The sequence below is a fragment of the Lepidochelys olivacea genome, assembly GCF_965140295.1.
Source record: "Lepidochelys olivacea isolate rLepOli2 genome assembly, chromosome: 4".
In the NCBI taxonomy this organism is placed as follows: domain Eukaryota; kingdom Metazoa; phylum Chordata; order Testudines; family Cheloniidae; genus Lepidochelys; species Lepidochelys olivacea.
In genome coordinates, this window is record NC_140414.1 from 46,167,641 (window position 1) to 46,190,024 (window position 22,384).

General features: G+C 41.4%; 1 protein-coding gene across 1 annotated transcript in view; it reads right to left on the reverse strand.

Annotated features, from left to right (window-relative positions):
* The window catches only part of TNIP3 (TNFAIP3 interacting protein 3), a 95,560-nt gene that overhangs the window by 72,347 nt on the left and 829 nt on the right, over positions 1–22,384 (reverse strand). The window lies entirely within an intron of this gene.

Here is a 22,384-nt window from a genome sequence, read left to right on the forward strand (position 1 = left end):
ATGCAGACTGGCAGCCGATGGCTCGCGGACCAGCACTGGTCCGCAGACCACCACTTTGAGTAGCACTGCACTAGGGTAACCAGATGTCTTGATTTTATAGGGACAGTCCTCGTATTGGGGCTGTGTCTTGTATAGGTACCTATTACATCGCACTCCCTGTCCCGATTTTTCACACGATTTCTGGGCATCCTAACCCACTGAAGGCACTGGGGTTTAGATGGACACAAGGAGGCCACTGCATGGTTTTCTTTGCAGGATTGGGGCCTTTAAGCCCAGTAGTAGGTTGTCTGGGAATGTTTAATAATGGAACTTAAAGCTTGCATTTATTCAGCATTTACTCTTAATACTGTTATATACTTTGTCCAGGTAGCATTATCGGTGTAACTATATTTTAAAATCAAAGAATCTCATTAGAAATAGACTATAATAAAGGGGGGGGGGGGACCAAACTGGAGTTTTAGGCACATACATAATTAGTTTAAAAATTGAATTAATTTAACTGATTTGTTTTTCATTTGTTTCACATCTGAGCTCTCAAGAGTAGAGGTGGGCGAAATTATTCAGGGAAAACTTCTTTTGGCAGAAAAAATACAGTTTCAGGTTGACTGAAACATTTCATAAGTTTGGGTCAAAATGATTTTTCATTAAAAAAATTAAACTAAAAAACCAAACAAAATGTGTTCAACCCAAATCACATTTATTTTCCACTTCTGCAGCTCTGTGGGGGAAAAAATATAAAAAGTCATTTGAGGTTATCTGAATTTTCTCTCCCACAGCTCCCACACCCCACGAAAAAAAATCAAAAAAAAAATCAGTTATTTGCTTGGCTCTCCTGGAGAGCCAAATTTAAACTTACAACAACTATTTCTAGATGTGTGATTACAAACCCTCTTCCTCAGAAATAAACAAGGGGTTACAGTAGAAGTGTCACCAAATGTAGGCTCCAGGCCCACATAGGGATCTGCTCACACAGATCACGGTGCCCGTGCAAAACTCCATTGAAGTGAGTGGGATTCCATATTTGGATGGAGCTTTGTATGAGTGAATCCTAATGCAGCCTCAGGCCTTTAATTTGTGTGGTTAAAATGTGAGTCCAGTGCAAGAAGTATCAGCCCTATACTTTCGGTTCGACTGAAAAAAAGGTACAAACAAGTATCGCCAAGCTGTCTAACCCACTTACAATGCCCCTCTGACAAGAGCACCCAGCCCTTTCCTTTCACCTTCAAATAAGTACCCCAACTTTTCATCTCTCCATAAAAATACAACAGTCATAGGAAACTTTTTTAAAATTCAGAAGCCAAAATAAAACAGAAGTCATAGATCCCATTAAGTTAGAAACAAATTACAAATATCCTCAAATTTAAATGAGTTCCCCCTTTCTCTGCAAATATTGCATGCATGTCTGCTAATAATCCTTCCCTTAGACCTGAGGAGACTCCCCAAACCAATCATTTTATCAGTCCATTTTATATATTGTAGCAAAATCCTCTCATGTGCTTGATAGTTTTACAAGAGCTCACTTGTTTACTGGAGCATGCTATGTTTTAATTAAGCCAATGCTGATGTGCAGATTTGGGGGCTGAGCCAGCAGCACTTTAGGCCCATGCATTTCATACTGTTTTTTATGAGGCTGGAACAATGTTCGAGCACATAATTTGGTTAACTTGTTTAATAAAGTTCAATAAACCTCTAAAAACATGAATACACACTCTATTTTAGGACTATACAAACTGTTTCTTTTTTGCAACCACAAACATTCCAGTTCTGGTGATGTTGCCTAGAATTCTACTGGACCTTACTCTGAGCGTATTCTGTATTTCCAGTTGGATTAGTACTGTGAGAACAATCTTTCCAACGGCATTGCCAAGATACTTTATATTTAATATTCATTAGCATATAAAAAAACGTTAGGGCTTTTTTTTTTTTTAGGGTGGGGTGGAGGGAAGGAGGAAGTAACTGTTTAGTGCTTTGTAAACTTCAGGTTATGCAATGAACAACTTGTGCTTCATTATTTATAAAGCACCACAAGGTCAACGGGCAGCATAGCTCTTTACAATGTCAGTAATAAAAGACAGACAGTGGAAAGGGAAAGAGAAGCAATGTAGAAGCAAGGTGGTCAGTCAAGTTTGGTAGATGCCGTTTTAGCACAAGGTGGTTTTACTTTTGCAAATTATAAGGAGAGCTACATTAAAAGAGCCATGATGTGATGGGAGAGAGCAGAAATGGGAAGTGGCTGGTGAAATGCTAGTCAAAAATAGAGCAAGATTTTAGAGGGGACTTGGAACCCATTGACTTCAAGGGGTTTTGGAGCAGACACTTGGGGCATAAGGAGTTTGTTCAGCACATGAGGGGAAAGGAGGTTGTTCCAGGTATAGGGACTGGGAGGGATGCAAGTAAAACAAAAAACAAAACACACACTGGATTTGGGAGAGGAGAAAAAAAGTGGGCATACTTTGCAAAGAGTAATGCACAAAAGAGGGTACAGTCAGAGATAAGGGGTAAGATGTAGACAAGCTCAGCACTGTGCAGAGCCTTAAGGGCAAGGCTGAAGAGCCTGAGTTTGATGAGGAACTCAGTTCTCTTTCACTTGTTTTTAGTGCACTATATTTAACACCTTGATATCTGAGTGTAGGCTGAGGAAGCAATGGCAAGACTGCAGACAGGCGGGGTGGGAGGGGGCAGAGGGCATGGCTGACATGATCATTTGAGATAAGCTTAGCACAGATCCTATTGCATGGCTGCAGGGAGGAGCTCCAATTTTAAATCTCTCTCAACTAGATTGAAAACTGTTACTTTCCATATAAGTATATATAGGAATATAAACAGACACACCGGGATTATATATGATGTTTGACCACTGTTGCTAAAGATTTGAATTCTGCCAGAACCAAGCCGCATACTAATCAGGACCCCAGGGTGCAGCCAGGTCTGGGAATAAGAGAAAGGATGACCTTTGAGGAATGTCTGCCACCCACTGCATCTAGCCTGTTTGCCTGTTAACCCTCACAGGTGTCTTGGTGGCTATTACTAAATTTTAACAATATGGAGCTACTTGGGTCTGGAGTTCCTACCGTTAACCCTAATGCAAAAAGCATTTTCACCTCACATCAGGAAATACTCGTTCTCAGAGTCAACGGGGGTAATATTACAAATACTGTAGCACTTAAACTGTATTAACTGAGGCAACTTAACAATTTAATCAAATTAGTAGTTATTCAAAAGAAAAACAGTCAGAAAAAGTATTTGGTGGATTATTTCCTTTCCCCCCTACACAGTGTAACTCAACATTACTCACAGCTGGTTGCGTTTATACTACTAACACTGTATGTATCACTGTGAATTAAAGACATTATGGCTCTGAAATGTTCCCATATTCAGAGGTGAGGTGTACATAACCTGATTGTACATTTCTTACCACCACCAGACATAACATCTTTAAATAAGATGAATAAAATGAATTCAACATTATCACTGCAGTGAAATAATGAGCCCCAAAGTCCTGGTACATCCTCAAGTGCCATAAACACCAGCAGACAAGGATAAAAAGCCCCACTTGATAGTAATGGTAGACCATAGTTAAACACAAAGACATGGTTTCTGCTGCTGTTAAAGTCAATGAACTTTTACAATTGAATCCAAAGGGGCCAGAAGCATGAGCACCATCCAGCTCATTTACTTCAATAAGAGTTCTACCCTGTTAAGGAGTATATGCTGGGACACAGAATGGATACATTATACAGATTGTGGCATCTTATATTGGTGGATATTGAATAAATGCTTTAGCTGGCAATACACCTAACTATATCTTTTTGCTATGCAGCCCTGTGTGGAGAAAGGTGATCTGCAAATTACTAAGAAACGAAAAAGTTATAAATTTTCTTGAAAGTTTTAAATACAAAGTGAGACTTTTGGGGTGGGGGAGGGGAGGGAAAGGAAACGGGATAAATCTGACTGATTTCTTTTGGAGGCTAGACATGTATACGATTAAAAATAAAGCACTGATTACTCACCATTCTTTATGCGAGTTGCCTCTGGGTGCTGCTAAGTTAGAATGCTATAGTCTCAAAGGCTCAAGAATACTCTCTGAATCAAATGATAAGTAAGTGGTTTGGAGACACATATATATCTCAACATTGAATCCACCCATGCTCAGGGAAACCCCTTTCTTAAAGTCATTCTCCCACTGAGAACATATTAATCTCTCTCATATAAATACAACCCACGTAAATCTACTTGAAAGCAGTGCTGATGAAAGACCACAGAGGATTCCCTCGTTCTTCAGGGTACCATGGAACAGTGACACAATAATACACCTACTCAGCCGGAGGGAGCTCTGTGGGAAAAGCAACAGCCTACACAGTGGAAAAGTTATATCAGCCCAATAAAGGTATAAACACAAATATTAATCTAGAAGTGGTACGATTTACTGTAAGGACCACATAGGTCATCGAACCATTTCTAAGAATGCACTTTACTTTGGTTTCATCTCATTATTGGTTTCTCTAAAGAGATAGAGCTAGATTCTATCATTCATATGGTCTCTATCAAAAAGGATATACAACACCCACTCGCTGATGAATAAATGGCACTTTAAAGCTGCTGATTTATTCCTTTATTTCTGAGGGGAAGACGGGTGTGAAAAGGCAGCCATTGCACAGGTTCATTACGCTTGACAAGAAGTGATGTGATATTCTTTTCAGTTATAGTAATTCATTTTAGGATATAACTCCCTGAACACGGGCTGGTTAATAAGTCTCTCAGCTGCTGATAAAAGGTAGCACAGTCATGCTGTTAACTAGAGATGGGTTAAGGAGATAGTAACCCCTGAATTAGGTTGAGGTTCAGGGTTAAGCCTGTTTCAGGCACAGGTTTCAGTTTCGATGACACCAAAATCTCACAAACAAGTTTTTACAAATTTAGTTCCAAATGGGATAAATTATCCTGACCTTTGAGGATATTTTTGCCATCTTTAATGGTGTGATTATTATTGGCCTCACTGTTCTAATAAGATTTTCACCCTCCTCACTTCCCCCTCCTTCCCCCCCCCCCCAAAAAAAACCCTTACAGCTGCTCAATCCTGTATTTGCAAGTGACCATAATTGTGTTATTTTATAACTAGAAAGGCCTATATAAACAGACTTAAACATTTCAAAAGTCAGTCATTTCAGGAGTTATTCACTTTAAATAAAAAGGTCAGGTTTTACAATACGGAATGTATTATTTTCCCATATAATTTCTTTGCTATAGTTCCTTGAGGACCTGGTGCTTTAGTCTAAACACTGTGTAAAACATATAATGAAAAAACGGACTGACTCAAAGGACCTAGTCTAAATGTGTTTCTCCTTCCCTAACTTTAAAATAGGTACAGGGATTGTGTTCAAGCCTTCACAAAAGATTAATTAAAAATAAACTTCATTTTTAAGACAAATGCAAAGCAAGGAAGGCAAATAGTTTGGAAAGTTATGTGCCTGTGAAAACAGTGTGCAAGGATGGAAACTAGTTTGCAAACTTGAGAGTAGCAGTTGCTACCCATACATGCTTCTGAGTTAGACCCCTTATTACTTAATTGAGATGTACAGTGCATGAAATCCTGACCCTAAAAATCAATGGGAGTTTGGCCATTGAGTTCAACAAGGCCAGAATGTCATCTCTGTGTCTGAGTGTTTGTGTGAAAGGAGGTCCAGCTAGCAAATAAAGAAATGGGGATTGCTGACAAATTTTAGTTACTGTTCCTATTAGAACAATGGATTTTTTCCCCATGACTAGAAATGAATCAATATTCCAGTTTCTGCTAGAAAATATTGGCAGAGCACAGCTAAATCACCACCAAAATGTCTGAACTGAACAACCATTTGGAATCTGAACAAATATGCAGAAACCGTTTTTGCAATATACATCTTCTCATAGTCTTTAAGGTCAGAAGGGACCATTGTGATCATCTAGTCTGACCTCCTGCACATTGCAGGCTACAGAACCAACTACTGCCAGCTACCTAATGGTATGTCTACATAGCAATGTAAGTCCAGGGTTAGTAGAACTTGAGTTAGCAGACCCTGGGTTTGTTAACCTAGGACTTGAGTGTCTACACTCATTTGTAAGCCCAGGTTAGGAATTGTTGAAACCTGGTTCCCAACAAAATCTGACTGTCCAGAGGACAAAGGAAGTCATCCCATGGGATTGTGGAATACTTTTGGTGGACTCCCAGAGCATGAATCCAGTGTGGGCTTGAACCCTGAGTCCCAGCTTAACTCAGGATTTGACCCTTCACTCCCATGGGGTCCTGGCACCCTAGGTAAGCACAATTTGTGCGTATACAGAAGGGGGGTTAGATCTGTGCCTGAGTTTGAACTCTGGGCTTACCACTGCAGTGTAGACACACCCTAAGGCACTTCACAATGCATGCACAAAGGGTTGCCCTGAGGAGCAGATATTCCGTCCACTGAGCATCAGTCATGAACAGCAGTTTCTCCCTAAAATTCCCAATACAGAACATGGGCCTTGTTAAGTCCTATGAAGAGAAAGTGAAAATGTATTCTCCTTCCTTCCGATTAAAATTGAGTTTTAACAGCCATCCTGATTCAAACAATTACTTTATTTCATTGTAAGCTTCTCTAAACATTGGTAATAAGAAAGTAATAACATTTTCATCACAGAAAAGAAGGCAGAGCAAAACATTTTGCAGAGGTAGAGAATAGTAACTCATGAAACTGAAGGAGGAACGCTTTCTCCTGACTTAAAAGGGGAATAGCTGTGGGGATCCATCAGGATTCACATATGCATCTTGCTATCCTGGGTCTCCCATCCATATAGTTAAAAAAGGAAAACCCCTTTGGCTACACCACTGTAAACTATAATTGGACAATAAAACATTTCATGGTTTTTTGGACATAGCCAAGCCACTTATCTTCAGAAAGCACAGACTGGATGTCTGCCATCCAAATTATTTTACTGCTCACTGAAGAGCCTTTTGTTTGGAGATTTTCCATCAGGGAAAAATAAGGAAACGAGTTAGAGAAAATTTAATACAGCTTGAAGATAACAGCTTAAATACTTGATCCTGAGTGGCTTGCAAATGACTTAATTGCAATTTAAGTGTTAGAGTAGGGAGAAGAGACCACTATGAGGAAAAGAAATTGGGAAGAAAAACAGAACAATTCAGAAATTGTGTTTAAAAACAGATTGGGACCCATGCATTCTGGAAAGGAAGCTGAAGGAGAAGGATTTGCAGCTCAGGAAGTTTCCAGTTTAGCTCTGGAAAAGTTAAAACTTTGATCCTGCACTTTTTGTATCAAAAATTCTTTCTTCGGTAACAAGGACGCCTGTTGCTTCCCATTCTCCAGCATAACTGTTATATACAAGCTGTCGACAGCTTTCCCGTTTTCAGTGGGTTGAGGAGAACTACTGCCACACACTTCCATTTTTGTCATGCTGCAAAGAACTGCTTGCCTCTATCATAGATAGGTTGGCTCTTTTTACAAATTCACATGCCCCAAATCAAGAAGTAATGGTGGGCAACAGCCAGTTCAGCTGCCATGCCTCTGAAACCATGCCCCTCTATAATCCTTGGCATATGCACTTTTAACAATTACAGGCATATGCAGTATATGGACTTTAATTTGTTGGCATAATTATGTGTTTGGTTTTTAACTTTTATTATTGAATATAAATATTTATAATAGTACTGAAGATTGATGTCTTAGGACCCAATTCTGCAATAGGATCTGAAAGAAGACCCTGGCGCCTACAAGGAGTCCGACAGACATAACTGTGGGTGCAAGAGTCTCTGTTTGTAGACTTTGTTGCAGGACTGAGGCCTCTATTGTATCCATCCACACAAGAGTCACAGCAGAAGCCTCTCTATATTGCCTCTCCAATGTGCCCTAGTCTTGCCCTAGAGAGTGCATCAATCTCCCTGGCCATCCTCTTATTGACCTCAAGTGCTCAAATAGTGCAGTGAAGGCACTCAGATACAACACTGATAGATAGAAGTATACAACCCCTATGACAGACTATGTTGAGACAGCAACTGCTCATAAGGGTGTAAATTGTGGTATGGACACAAGCTTACTAGGAATGGGACAAACATATTTCACATAAGTTACCAAACGGATGGTGGCATTTTGGGGTCTTTAAAGAACAGGGGCCAGACAAAAGGGAGTGCAAATAACACCTGCTGTCCTTGCACAGGCAGCTGTACTAGAATGGTGATTCACCCTCAAGGGAGGGAAGGTAGGCGATTCCACTTTTCGACTTCACCCACAGTTCCACCATAAGAGGACAATGTTAAGCCACAGTTTGGGCTCCATAAAGGCCTCTCAAAAGAGGCTGCTATGAGTTGTACTAAAACCAATGCATCTCCCAGCCAATCTTTTTGTGGGCTGCACTGGCTTACTCTGCACCCATACATGAAGGGGAGAGGTTGTTGGTGACTTCCTCTGCAGCCCCCACCCACATCAGAAGTTCTGTTCCTTACTTAAAACTAGCAAGTTAAAGGCTATAACTACTTACTTGAAATGTGGATGAAGGTTCCATTCAGTTCTTATTTTCTCCCCCCAGATCTTCAGACATTTCAGTTTATAACAACTCTTAATATACAAATATGTCATTGTGAAATAATTTAAGATTGCTACACATGTAACAAGCATGACACAAAAGGAAGGGAAAGAAAAATTAAGATACCTTCTAGTCCTCGACCTACAGATCTCACCATTAATTCAATTACTGAAACAGAGACCATGCATTGCAACCTTAACTCTGCCCCACCTAAGGATTCCAGCCTTCAGGCACCCACTTTCCCATACTACATCCTCCAAACTCACCAAACTTGTAAACTAAGAATGAAATCCTAGCTCGATTGGAAATCATTAGGAGTTTTCCGTGGACTTCAACCACGACTAATCATGTTGGGAGGACGTAGTGTGATGAAGTTGGTTCTGCCAAAAGGAAGATTGAAAAAAAAAATCTCTGGACCTTGTCTAGGACACCAAAAAATCAGCAGCTTCAGGAACTTGTTATTTAAAATCTCATGTCAGTCTGTCAAAATTTGTTTTAGAGCTGGCCAGAAAACTTCCAACAAAACAACTACTGATTTGTTGAAATTTAAACAGCTTTGTGGAGACTGTTCACTTCTATAAAGTTGCGATGGAATCCAGGGGTCAATCATGGGTGGCAGGTTTCTATAATTTTTGGTGGTGCCCAAGTGGATCTGTCCCATCCATAGAATGGATCAGGGCAATCGCCCCGGTCCCTGCACTTCAGGGGGACGCGGGGCCCAGGGTGGCCTGGGGGGTTAGCGTGGTGCCTGGCGCCGACAGCAGTGAGCAACCCTGCTCCGCCTCGCCTCTTCCCACCCCGCCCCCACTCCACCTCTTCCCTGAAGCCCCCGCCCCTGAGCAATGCCGGGAGCCAGCGAGGTGGAGTGGAGTGGGCTGGGGCCAGGCCACTTGCTGCTGCCAGTGCCAAGCCCCCCACTAACTCCCCAGGCCGCCTTGGACCCCATGACCCCCTGAAGCACAAGGCAGGGGTAGGCACCACCATGTTGTGCGACGAACACTTGACAAAATTACCGGACTTAGTGATGGACGTTGGCGGTAGGTGGGGGGTATTATGTCATTCAATCACTCAACCCATAAAATAGCACACATTTTGCCACACTGAAAAAAAAAACCCAGTAACCTAGCTAATAAATAAAATAATAATAATAAATTCAACTCATAATTAATGAAAATGTGTGTACTGTATATGAGAAATGAAAATGAACTTGCTTTGGGATTTTACAAGGCAATTATCATTTAAACACTTTTGGTACCTTGAGTAATGATAACACTTCTTGCAAATCACATAAATAGGGAACCCATGATCCCCATCCCTCACTCCATTGCAAAGGCACAGGGGTTATTGTTGGCTGCCCTAGGGCTGCAGAAAACCCTACAGGCAAAACATATGGAAAGAAGAGGATCAATTTATACAGAGGGCTACAGGGGAGTCCCATAGTGCATTAATTAACAATACATCAAAATTAAATATATTACAGAGATAAAAACCTGTAATGACAGACTTTACTTCATGAGAAGCTCCAGAGAAAGAAGACCCCGTGGGTGGAAACACTGATCACTATCGCTATAGGAGGGAACAACAGAATGGAATGCCCAGAAGAATGAATCACTTGAGGACAATTTCCTGAAGGGACCCTTACCCTTGCAGAGCTATTCTAGCTCTGACATTTACATTTCTACACAGGGTGGTTTGGCCCACAGAAATAAAAATCTGCACCTCTTCCATGTGTTTTTGGACCAATGGAAAAAAGCAGGTACAATTCAAGTGACTTTTTAAATTGCCTATGAAACCAAGTTAACAAAATAAATGAACTTATGAACAACCAGAAAATATACTTCTTAAGTGAAAAAACTATAAATGGACTTCTTTGCAAAGAAATTGTAAGTTTTCTTACAAGAAAAGCCACAAACTGCTTGGAAAAGAAGAGTAGATTGAATTACTTGAGAGGGCTGACAGGGGCACAGGGGCCGTTGGCGGTTTCTCAGGAAGAGGCAGAGGGTTGTGTGGGTCTCTGTGGGGTGGGGGGAAGTGATGGATGGAGCCAGCCACAGCCCGAGTCTGCTCTGCAGGGGGTATTGCTATACCCCCCTCAGGAAGCCCCCTATGTACTGTATATTTTATGCCAGCCCCAGAGTGCCCATCGCTGCTCCTTTCCCCTCCCCACAGCTCCATCTATCTGTCCCCACAACCCCCCGGCTGTGTCTGTGTGTCTGACAGTGACAGATTCCGGCTGCTCTCTCTGCCTGTGGCTCCCTCCCCCTCCCTGCTGTGCAGGCATGGCCCAGCAGCTCTGGCACCAGCCCCTGCAGCTCCCACTGGCCGGGGTTCCCAGCCAATGGGCTGGGAGCTGGGTCAGTGCTGGGGGGGGGTCTCTCTGCAGCACACAGCGACTCCAGGGACTGGGGGAGCTGCTTGTGGGGAGGCGGGGGAGCCACCCTCGAGGTGAGAGCGCCCCACATTGCTGACCCATAGTGCGGGGCCCCCGAAAGCACGGGGCCTGGAGCCCAAACATTGGTGGAGCTGGGCACACCCTCATGAATGTTGATGGAGCATGGGCACCACAGGCTCATAATTCGCCGGCTATGGGGTGGGGATTTCCCTACACACACACACCCCCGGGGGTGTTTACCCCTCCTGAATTTCCCCAACACCCGCCCCGCTCCCAGTTTTGTGAACTAGTTACATGCAGTGTTGCCAATTTAGTGATTGTTTGGAAATTTGAATTGAAATTGAAACATTAATACATACTTTAAAAGCATACAAAGTTATGATAAAATACATGTATCTGAAAAAGTATAATAGAGTTGAAAAGTATGAACAGACTAGCTTCCTTGTACAGCTGTTTATGACAGTGTCAGTGCATTCATAACAGTGATGTTGGCCAACCTAATAATTTCAAATTATGATTTGTAAGCAAAGACTAAATTAGCTCTCCCTGACAGCTAGTGATGAGCTGGGGGGGAAAAGGCTTCAGGACCAGATTGTATTTACATTCACACCTAATCTACCTAGGTATCCAGCAAACAGAGCTGCATTGCCCAAGTGATAGATTTTGGCTGGGGTTGGATTACAAATCACTTGAATGCGGGGTGCGGGGAGGAAGGTGTAGTGAAGTGTTGTTATTCTTATTGTATGAGTAAAGGGCAGTAGAACTGTACTTAGCCTGGGCTGATTGACGGCATCAAGAGAGAGGGTAGGGACAGGTGTTTTGCTTGATGGTCTGCCTGAGTCACAAGTACTATTAGACCTGCCCCTCTCCTCTGTTTAAAGACAGAGCTGATTAGGCTCCATAGTCAGTCTTTGTTTTGTTAAGTGACCACTACAGCTGAAATCACTGAGAATCAGGTCTAAGTGCTTAGACCTGCTGTGGGACAGTGTTTCTGTGGAAGAGATGGCCCAGTCTGCACTAGCAGTGAGGTTCCCCCACTGAGAGCTCAGCTAAAATCACTGAGAGCTGGGTGGAACCTCCAGAGACCAACTTGCAGAGGTCAGAGTGGCAGGTGGCAGCAGAAGGTAACGGCGCAGGGCCATTGGCAACGGAGCAATGGAGTGAACGGTGGCACAATGAATAACAGTGGTCAGAGCGAACAGTGAGCAGCTGGAGGAACAAACAAGGTGTCTTCTTACCCCCCACCTGGGAGATGAACTCATGTGAAAGCACCTCTGAACTCTGAGTCTCCACTGACCAAGGACAACACCAGTGAGTGTTAATGAGGCTGTTACACAACACAGTTCATGTGAACAAACATGGCCATGGCATCACACTTTCTATTTAAGCAAGAGATAACATTGGCCTCCAGTTTGTAGTGTGTGGTAAGTGCATTGTCACTTGTTTATCCTGAAGCTGAACACTGGTTCTGGACAAGACCAGCAAACACTCACTATCTTTCTGAAAGAAACTCAACTGACTGGCTAGAGGTATGTGGTGAAACAGTGAAAGACTCAACAGTTGAAAAAGTGAAGAACTCTCTCACCACATTAAAAAAATTTGCATACATGGCTGATGAATGCACCAATGCAAATGGTCATCAAGTATTAAGTCATTGTGTACATTATCTTGATGTCAGTGGTAGGCCAGTAGATGCATTTCTAGATGTTCAAGTTATAGAAGACACATTGGCTGCATCTGTGACAACCCACATCTTAGAAGAGTTAAATGCTTGTCAGTGGGACCCCAAACAGATGGTTGCTTGTGCATTTGATGGAGCTGCAAACTTCTCTGGAAGACATGGTGGAACACAAGCTTTGCTCAGAAAAAAAAGTGTAACCCTAGTCTCTCCTATACACACTGCAGAGGCCATCTACTCCAACTAGCGCTAGTACGAGCTGCAGACTCTTCAAAAGACATTACAAAAGCTATAAATTTAATGTCTTCATTATATTCTTTTTTCAGCAAAAGTCCAAAAAGACTGAATATCTTGGAAAATATAGAAGATATACTGGGACTGACGTTCAAATTAGCCCAACCTGGGAAAACCCTCTGGCTTTCTCATGAGCAATCCTTGGCTATTGTCTTAAAATTACTCCAGCCATTATTACTGGCTTTGGAAAGTATCTACCAAGATGGGATGGATCTAAGTAGCGAGCCTGGTGGATTACTTTTGCTACTACATTCAGAGAAGACTATTGCCATTCTCTCTCATAAGTCTACTGCTGAAACCACTTGGGTCATTAAACAGGACAGAATAGAGAATTTGAACACAGAGTGGCATATCATATGATGAATGAATGAAGATTTGACTTCAACTTCTTTTTTATCATCAATAGTGGCTCGACTACTTCTTTATGCTATTTTTCCTGGGCTGAAAGAAGTAGGAATTCTTCTCTTGCTACTCCCAGTCACAGCAGCTACAGTTGAACATTCTTTTTCATCATTGAATAGAATTTTGTGTTTTGAAAGAAGTCGCCTTCTGCCTGATCATGTGAATGAACTAATGAGTATATTAGTTGAAGGAATGGAAATACCGGACACAAGAGAAGCCACCAAAGATGAATGCATTGCATTCAAGAAGTTCATTAACAGAGCTGTGCAAAATTATAAGAAGAAACCAAGAAGGATGTAGTTGTAGCATTTCATAGAAGGCTTGAGTAGCCAACTTTAATTTGTGTGATGATTTAAAAAAAATCTAATAAAATGGTCATGAAACATTTTTCAGTTTTTACTATGGTGCCATACAGCCCACCTTCACCTCCCATCGGCCCTGACTCCTCTCCTGTAAATTTGAACACCCCGCTTAATTTCAGTTCCTGGGGAAAACACTGCATATGGGGTCAATGTGACCCTGCCTGGCTCCTAAGCAGCCTGCCTGCAAGACTCCCTCAGAGTTGGCAACCCCTTGGTTCTCAGGATCTGTGGTTCTGGAACTTCCTGCCAGACGAATTGCCCAGGAGCTAGGACTCCACTCTCTTTCACTGAGAATTTTGAAATTTTCAGTTTTCATTTCAAATCAGAATGAAATCAAATTTTGAAATATCAAAATCCTTCATAAAATGAATTCCCTTTCTCCACACAGCTCTAGAATGTTTCTTCGTGCCCCCAAATATAGAATTACCTCCTGCCAATAAACAAACATACATACATTACACCCAAGATGGAGAAATAAATCAGTCTTGTATCCATGACTACTTTTCTGCACTTCAAATTGCTGACATATTAAAGTGTTATCTAGTGTCTCTGCAGAGCAAGAAACAAGAATGCTAGATTTCCAGCAGGATACAGCATTGCTTCTAGCCTTGGGAAGCCCTGAGTCTGCAACTTTAAAATCTTTAGCAATAAGAAAAGGTATTTTAAGTAATTTTCAGAGATTTTCCTTGCAACACACAAGTCCAGACTCATGAATCCACTTGGGGCCAGAATACATACCAAAATTAGAGTGTATTGACAAAAGGTGAGGAGAAAATGGAAGTAAATTCCAAAAGAAATAATTTGTCTCCCAAATCCAGCTACTCATTGTTTCCTTAGTGTAAACATTCACATTTCACTTTACCTGCTCTTGTGCCTTACGCACTTACTAGTACTATAACATTTCTGTACAAAGAATTCAGGGGACTCCTTACCAAAATAGTCTGTATTAGAAGAAAAGTACTATTTTGTTTGAGAGATCCCGTGCTTTTGAACCTGTTCTATTACAGGCAGATCATTAAAACAGCCCAAACGATGTCATGCTGAGTGTCCTTACATGGCATATCCTTGTTATAAGTGGTTGAACCAGCTGTTGCTCCGGTCTGCTATTGCTATCACTATCATCCTGTGTATACACATCCAATAATGGAGAAAGGAAATACTGCAGAATTCAGAATGCAGGAGCCTAGGCTCAAAGCAGAAAAGAGGTAGGGTCTGGTGTCTGATGTAGGCGCAGACAGTGGGATGAAGTAGGAAGACAGTACACTGAACAGGATGTAAAGTTGACTGAAGAAGAGGAATGGGAATGGAGAAAGCACTTGGGGAAGGTTGTGTGACTGCTGGTGAAGCAGTTGGCTGGATAGCAACAAGAAAGGAGCCATTTGCGAGCAGAGGAAAGGAAGGAAGGAAACTGAAAAAACAGGCTTCTCCACAAAAGTTCAGATGAGAACTGTAATCTCTAAGACTTTGCCAGATGACTTTGTGGAACCTTTAGAGACTTTCCCTTCTTAGCCACTAATATTACCATAATAAGCAGTGCTTCCACCCTGTTGGTAATACATATGAATCTATTTTTCCTTCTTTCTGAATCAAGGATAATACCAGTTTACAACATTACAGTATATCTGCACAAGATCTGTGTGGTAATGTTAAAAACCACATCATAAGAAAACTCTCAATCATTAGATCTGGCTGTTAAATAATTTAAAAGATGCAGTATTTCCAATATAGCTCCTCCTCTTCACTAGAAAACTGGTCTAAAATTCAAATGTCTATGTACATTTTTTGACAGAACTGCCTTAAAGCTCCTGTTTCCTCTAGAAAGAACTATAAAAGTGAAATAACTCCTGATCTTTGGCTCTTATTTCCACCTCACATGACCCTCATTTAATGGGAATAGCACCCATGTGAACTTTAGATTTTACTAATAAAAAAATCTACAGGGGGCAGTGTTTAAGCACTGGGGAACAATTAGGAAAAATGTATAAATACTTAGAACTGTAAAATAGGCTGTAAAATGATTAATTTTTATGCACATTGTAAGGAAAAACCATTCACTGAGTTTTGGATAGGGGGGCTCCCATTTCTTTACTACTGGTTGGAGTACTAAAAAGCATAGCAAAGATTTTTATACTTCCACGACCTTTAAAAACCACAAAAAATATTTTTTAAGTACTGCAAGTTATTTTACACACTAGGAATAAGTCTCTCTCAATTAGGCTCTTAAATGATTACTGTATCTATCCATCCATTTTATTTATAAGGCAGTATTTAACTACACTAGGAAATACAGTAGTCTGGTAATCTTTCCCTTAGAACCCAGAATTCTTCTCAACAGCATCTGGTAACAACCTTCTTAATTTTGTTCAGCATAATTTAATTATTTTGATTTATAGGGCATCTCTCAGGGCTTTGTAAAAATGAAACACACAAAAGTAATAACAGATTGAACCCAAATGAAATGTCCATGTGACTATTCAGACCAAATAAAACCATAAAGACCAATTGTCAGGGGGTTGAGACCCACTCCCACCCAGCTACCTCAGAGGGTATGTCTACACGACAATAAAAAAAAAAAATCCATAGAACCGAGTCTCAGAGCCCAGGGTCAATTAACTCGGGCCCATGGGACTAAGGCTGTGGGCTAAAAATAGCAGTGTAGACTTAGGCTTAGGCTGGAACCTGGCCCTGAGACCTTCCCACCTTGCAGCGTTTCAGAGTATGTTTACGCTGCAATATAAGCCCAGACTCGGACTCATGCTTGAGCCCAACCCTCCACCCCACTTCTGTCTATACACAAATTTCTCAGACTTCAGCTTGAAGCCTGCAGACGCACTACAGCAGCACAGCTGTACCGATGTAGCACCATTGTGTAGACTTGCCCTGACTTTATTTCCTGCAGCCACTTCCTCCAGCCAGCTGAAGCGCCACAGGCTTCTGTCCTGCTGCTATCTCTGGGAGCTCCTCCCCACAGGAGCACACCTTCCAGCTTCCTTGATCTGGTGAGATTTCCTGGAAGCTCCTATCCTTAGCAGCTTCCTTTCTTGAGGGCACCAATTCCCCTCAATAATGCAGTAGCTGATAAGCAGCGAGTGTAGGTTACAGAATATCAGGGTCATGAGCAGCCTGGGTGTAGCTTCTCTTAATAAATGATCCACAGCATTTAAAGTTAGCTTGTTACAGGCTCATTCTACATACAGGATGATGCCCTTAGAATTGTTTTTAAAATATTAAGTGGGTTCTTTACAAATAAACAAATGCAGATGCTGTGCCATGTATCTGGATTGTTGTAATACTGCCTGTTGTCTTTACTAGCCTCTCATGTTTACAACCAATATTGATTGTGTTTATCAGCGCAAAGTCTTCAGAAGCAAAACACCCATTGACTTCTATGGTTCATAATAGGCCCCTTAAGAATATCTATATCTATATATCTAAGGAAATCCCCTGTGCAGTCACAGATTTTTTTTAAAAATGCTCTTTTAGAAAAAAGGATTAGTCAAAGAGTATGGGAAGTTGTACATCTCTGTGGCTTTTAATGACAACTTCCTTTGCACCAATACGCTTGTAAAATCAGTAGTGGGATTCTTTTTAAACTCAGGCCCTAACTTTGGGGTGTTCTAAACCCCAGGATCCTACCTAAGTAGACTTGAGTTCCACCGTTTCCCACTGCCACAACTCAACAAGTAAAAGAATGCAGATACAACTCGCTTTACTACAGTGTCTTTCACATACATTGCACCCCAATATACCTTACAGAGTAAATGCAAAATAATTTAGTCTGCTGCTGAATTTTCAAATGACTGCTTCTACTGCAGCTAGTCCTGGAACATACAAGGAGAGAGGCAATTCCTGATTTTGTCTTAAGTGGCTTATAGGATCTGGTCCAAGAGGTGATTATAGCTGAACTGCTTGGTAATAGCAACCATACTGTAATTAAATTTAACATTATTGAGGAAAAAGCCAAAAGAAGCCCACCATAGTCGCATTTAACTTCAAAAAGGGGAACTATACAAAAGTGAGGAAGCTAGTTAAATGGAAATGAAAAGGAACAGTCACAGTAGTGAAATACCTGAAAACCGCATGGAAACCTTTTAAAAACACCATAATAGAAACTCAAATGAAATCTATACCCCAAATAAAAACAAAACAACATCAGTAAGAAGACCAGAAACATGCTACAATGGCTAAACAGTGTAAAAGAGTCAGTTAGAAGCAAAAAACGCATCTTTTAGACATTGGAAATCAAATTCTACTGTGGAAAATAGAAAGGACCAAACTCTGACCAGTCAGGTGTAAAGGTATAATTAGGCTGGCTAAAAAAGAAATTTGAAGAGCAACTAACAAAAGGCCAAAAAAAAAAAAAAAGCCGTTAGCTTTGTTAGTACATCAGAAGCAGAAACCCTGCCAAACAATCAGTGAGGAGAATGGGATGGAGATTCCTACACCTGAGCCATTCTTTTACAGTTTACAAATCCGAGGAACTGTCCCAGACTGATGTGTCAGAGGAGGTTTTAAAACAAATTGATAAATTAAAGAGTAATAAAATCACCAAGACAAAGTCACCCAAGAGTTCTGAAAGAACTCAAATATTAAGTTGCACAACTACTAACTGTGGTATGTAACCTATTGCTTAAATCAGCCTCCGTATTAGATGACTATAATACTGATTTAAAAAAAAAAAAAATGCTCCGGAGGCAATCCTGGCAATTACAGGGCAGTTTACTATAGTTTCAACCAATATTCCTAGTACTGAAATTAGGCAAAGAACAGATTGACCAGACACAGATGAACATGATTTGCTGGGGAAGAGCCAACACAACTTTTGTAGAAGGAAATAATGCATCACTAATCTATTAGAATTCCTTGAGAGGGTCTAAAACAGGTGGATAAGGGTGACCCACTGTATATACTGTATTTTGTACTTGCCGAAAGCTTTTGACAAGATCTCTCACCAAAGGCTCTTAAGCAAAGTAAGCAGTCGTGGGATAAGAGGGTACATTCTCTCATGAATCAGTAACTGGTTAAAAGATAGGAAACAAAGGACTGGAATAAACTTTCAGTTTTCACAATAGAGAGAAGTAACAGCAGCATAGGCGCCAACTCCGTGGGTTCTCTGGGGCTGGCTCACCCACGGGGAAAAATTAGCGGGTGCTCCACACCCACTGGCAGCGAAGCTCTCCCCCTCCCCAAGTGTGCTGCATCTCCGCTCCTCTCCCACCCTCCCAGCGCTTCCTGCTCCTCTGCTGCCCAACAGCTGTTTGGTGGCACTTAGGACTTTCCAGGAGGGAGGGGGAGCAGTGGGGACATGGCGCGCTCAGGGGAGGAGGTGAAGAAGAGGCAGGGCAGGGGCAAGGACTTGAGGAAAGAGGACGGAAAGGGGGTAGGGTGAGGATGGGGCAGGGGCATGGATCGAGCACCCACCGAACAGAGGGGAAGTAGCACCTATGAGTAGCGGGATCCCCCACAGATCTATATTGGAACCAGCGCTGTTCAACATATTCCTAAATGATCTAGAAAAAGGTGTAAACAGTGAGGTGGCAAAGTCTGCCGATGATACAAAATGAAGCGGGTGGTAGATGAATGGAGGAAATGAGGATGAGAGTCACAAGCAGGTCCATGGAGAATTTTGCAAATGAGAAGGGAAAAATCTTGAAATCAATGAGCATGTGAAGCTGTTTAATGATCGCGGTGAAGTGTCTATACTTCTCCATGTGTGAGAGAAGGCTTGAACTAGAGCCTGTCAAAAATGGATTTTCCATTTAGTGAAAAACTTGCATTGGAACCAGATGTTGAAAACTTGAAAACATACAGCCAGAGAGTTCCTTGTCCCAGAATAGCCAGTAGCTCAGTGGTCAACACACTGACCTGCAGTGGGGGTCTCTCACTCTTGCCTTTATTCCAATTTATATACTATTTAAATGTTAATTTGGCCAAAGAGAGAGAGACTAGTACTGACTCTGCAGCCTGCTGGTTTAGGACACATTGGGCCAGAGAAACCCCAGAATAGCCAGTAGCCTGGTGGTTAAGACACTGGCTTCAGATGTAGGAGACAGATTTAAACCCTGCTCCAAATCAGGCATGGCAGGGCTGCGAACTTAGGTATCCCACATCCCTTATGAGTGTCCTAACCACTACAATATTGATTATTCTAGGGTGGGAGTTTCTTTCTTTTCCCCCATCCCGCAACTGAGATTCCCGACAAAAGTTTAATCGAAACAGATACAGTTCTGCAAAAAGTTTTGGCTTTGATGAATTGGTATATAGTCAAAAAACATTCAATCAAAAAATTCCTGACCAGCTCTAGCAAGCACTGATTTTCTGGACATGCTGGAGAGGGTGACTTTGGGAGTTTGTAGGGAAGGGAGTTAGCAATCAAAATGGAGGAAAAATGATGCAGGAAGCTCTGAGAAGAGGTGGTGGCTTGTAGGAGCAGTTCTGCAGAGGTGATGATAGGCATATTTATGGACAAGAGAAATGTGGGGAGAGACTAAAAATATGCAAGTTGCTCCATGCCAATATTAGATATTTTAAAAATTTTTGGCTTTTAAATGTGCCTTTTGTTGGCTTATAATGATGACCATTACTAGGAATACATTAACAATTCATGTTTATACAGAAATTTATATTCAAGTGCTACATACATTCAGAGTAATATTTTAATCCCAATTGTTATTTGAACCCTTATAAAGCTGTTAACTCCTTGAGGCAATAATCAATATCCCAGACTTAATATACAAATCTAGTGAGAACACCAATTACTTACCCGACAAATGCTAAAGTCTCTTTCCAGTTGCGGAATACACCCAAAGCAAAGAAACAGGATTATATTTAGCAATTATTGCAATTTATGAGATAGTTCAAACTTTAGTTCAAACTGAGCAGCAGCACTGACTCATCACAAGTGGGTTAGAGAAGGGGATTTCCTATTTAAGTACAACACAGATGAACAATAAAAGTAAAGCATTTACAGCTAATAAAAAAAGGCTAGAGAAGATCCTTAATATTCTTTGTGGAGGCAAAAAATCTTTACAGAACATAGGTAGCAACTTCTATTTCAAACAGATACGAGCTCTGCTATTCTAAAACCAAAAGCATCCCCATAAAGCTGGCCATCATTCTAATGCCTAACTTAAATGAGCTGTGGCAGCCTTTGCCAGGGGAGAGCTAGGGCAGGGATTCTCTCCACAGTCTTTGGAGCTCCCTAGGTTCTGGCATAGAAGAAATCCTAGATTAACCAGACAGGTATTTCACATAAGATGTTCTGACATGAAAATGGCTTTCATTGCAGCAGTTGCATAAGGTGGTAGAGAAGGCCATACTAAAGAACCTTGCCATTACCCAATATTTGGGCTCAAATCCATGAGTCAGCGACACCATCCACAAATTTCAGTAAGTATGAAGGTCATTTTTGTAATTACTGTTTCTAGTAAAGATGCACTCCCACGTACAGTGAAGGTGGGAGGGAGGTTACGATCTATGTGGGAAGCTTCAGCTGTAGGCTGTGTCAATGTGGGACTCTTTATGGTTTAAGAATGAGCTTCTGTAAGTATATTAGTAATTAGGTAACTACTTTTCGCTTCCAACATACAGCTGGGTGATGTTTCCAGAGTATTGGGTTAGGAAACATCTGAACAACTGCAAAAAGTTATTTTGTACTATTGATAGGGAACACTCTAGTGGTCAGAGCACAGAATTGGGAGTTTCAAGATCAGTTCCTTGGTCTGCCACTTGCCACCTTGGGCAAGTGTTGTGTGACCTTTCTGTACCTCAATACAAGATGAGACTGCACAAGGATATTATGTTCATTTCTATTTGCAAAGTCCTTTGAGAGCCTCACACAAAACATACTATAGAAGGTGGAGTACTAGCATATTAGGTTTGAGATTTATACTGAATTTAGATATAGACTAGTAAAGAAAATTAGTGATTTTTACATCTTACTAGTTCTATGGGGGTGGGGCTGGGGAAGAGGGAAAATCAGTAGATTCAGCAAGATGGAGTTTACCTACCACTCTCTCTTCTCCATTCCCTCTTTTCTTCCTCCCCAACCTTCTACTTCCCCCATAAATAGCTCATTGTGGAGAGATGGGAGGGTGAGATCACAGGTATCAGTAAGTCAGCCTGCCATTCCTCTTCTATTGGGTTGGCAGAATGAAATAATTTGGATAGATCACTGTTGAGTGGTAGAGCTGGGGTATCCAGAGGTGAGCAGCTGACTTTAGAGTAGTAGTAATACATGAAGATATTTCAAATTAATTAGTTTGAGCCTCTGTGCGTGTTCTGCACTAGTGGCTGTTATTTTGATCCTTTCTTCAAGACAGTTGAGCTGCCCTGGCTATTTGGCAGCATCTCTCTAGGGGTAGTTTTGTTTCTAACAGTCTGTCCTGTGAACTGGAATGACATGGTGCACAAACAATCCTATCTTTAATGTCTCCAAAGTTACATGTGGATGTCAGTTCTCAGCTCTGTAATTTAAGTATCTATTCCCTCTTCTGATTCTTGGATTTGGATGAAGTAACAGTATCCGTCTACAATCTCTTTCTGCCTGGGATCACAATACTCAAACACCTTTATTACTCCAGGCAACAGTGTCTAACTCATCTCTCATCCTTTCCCCCCACAATGTGATGATAAAAAAAGCATTACTTTCATTTTCACATCTTTATACCCCCCCATGGACAGATACGTATACAGACTTAATTC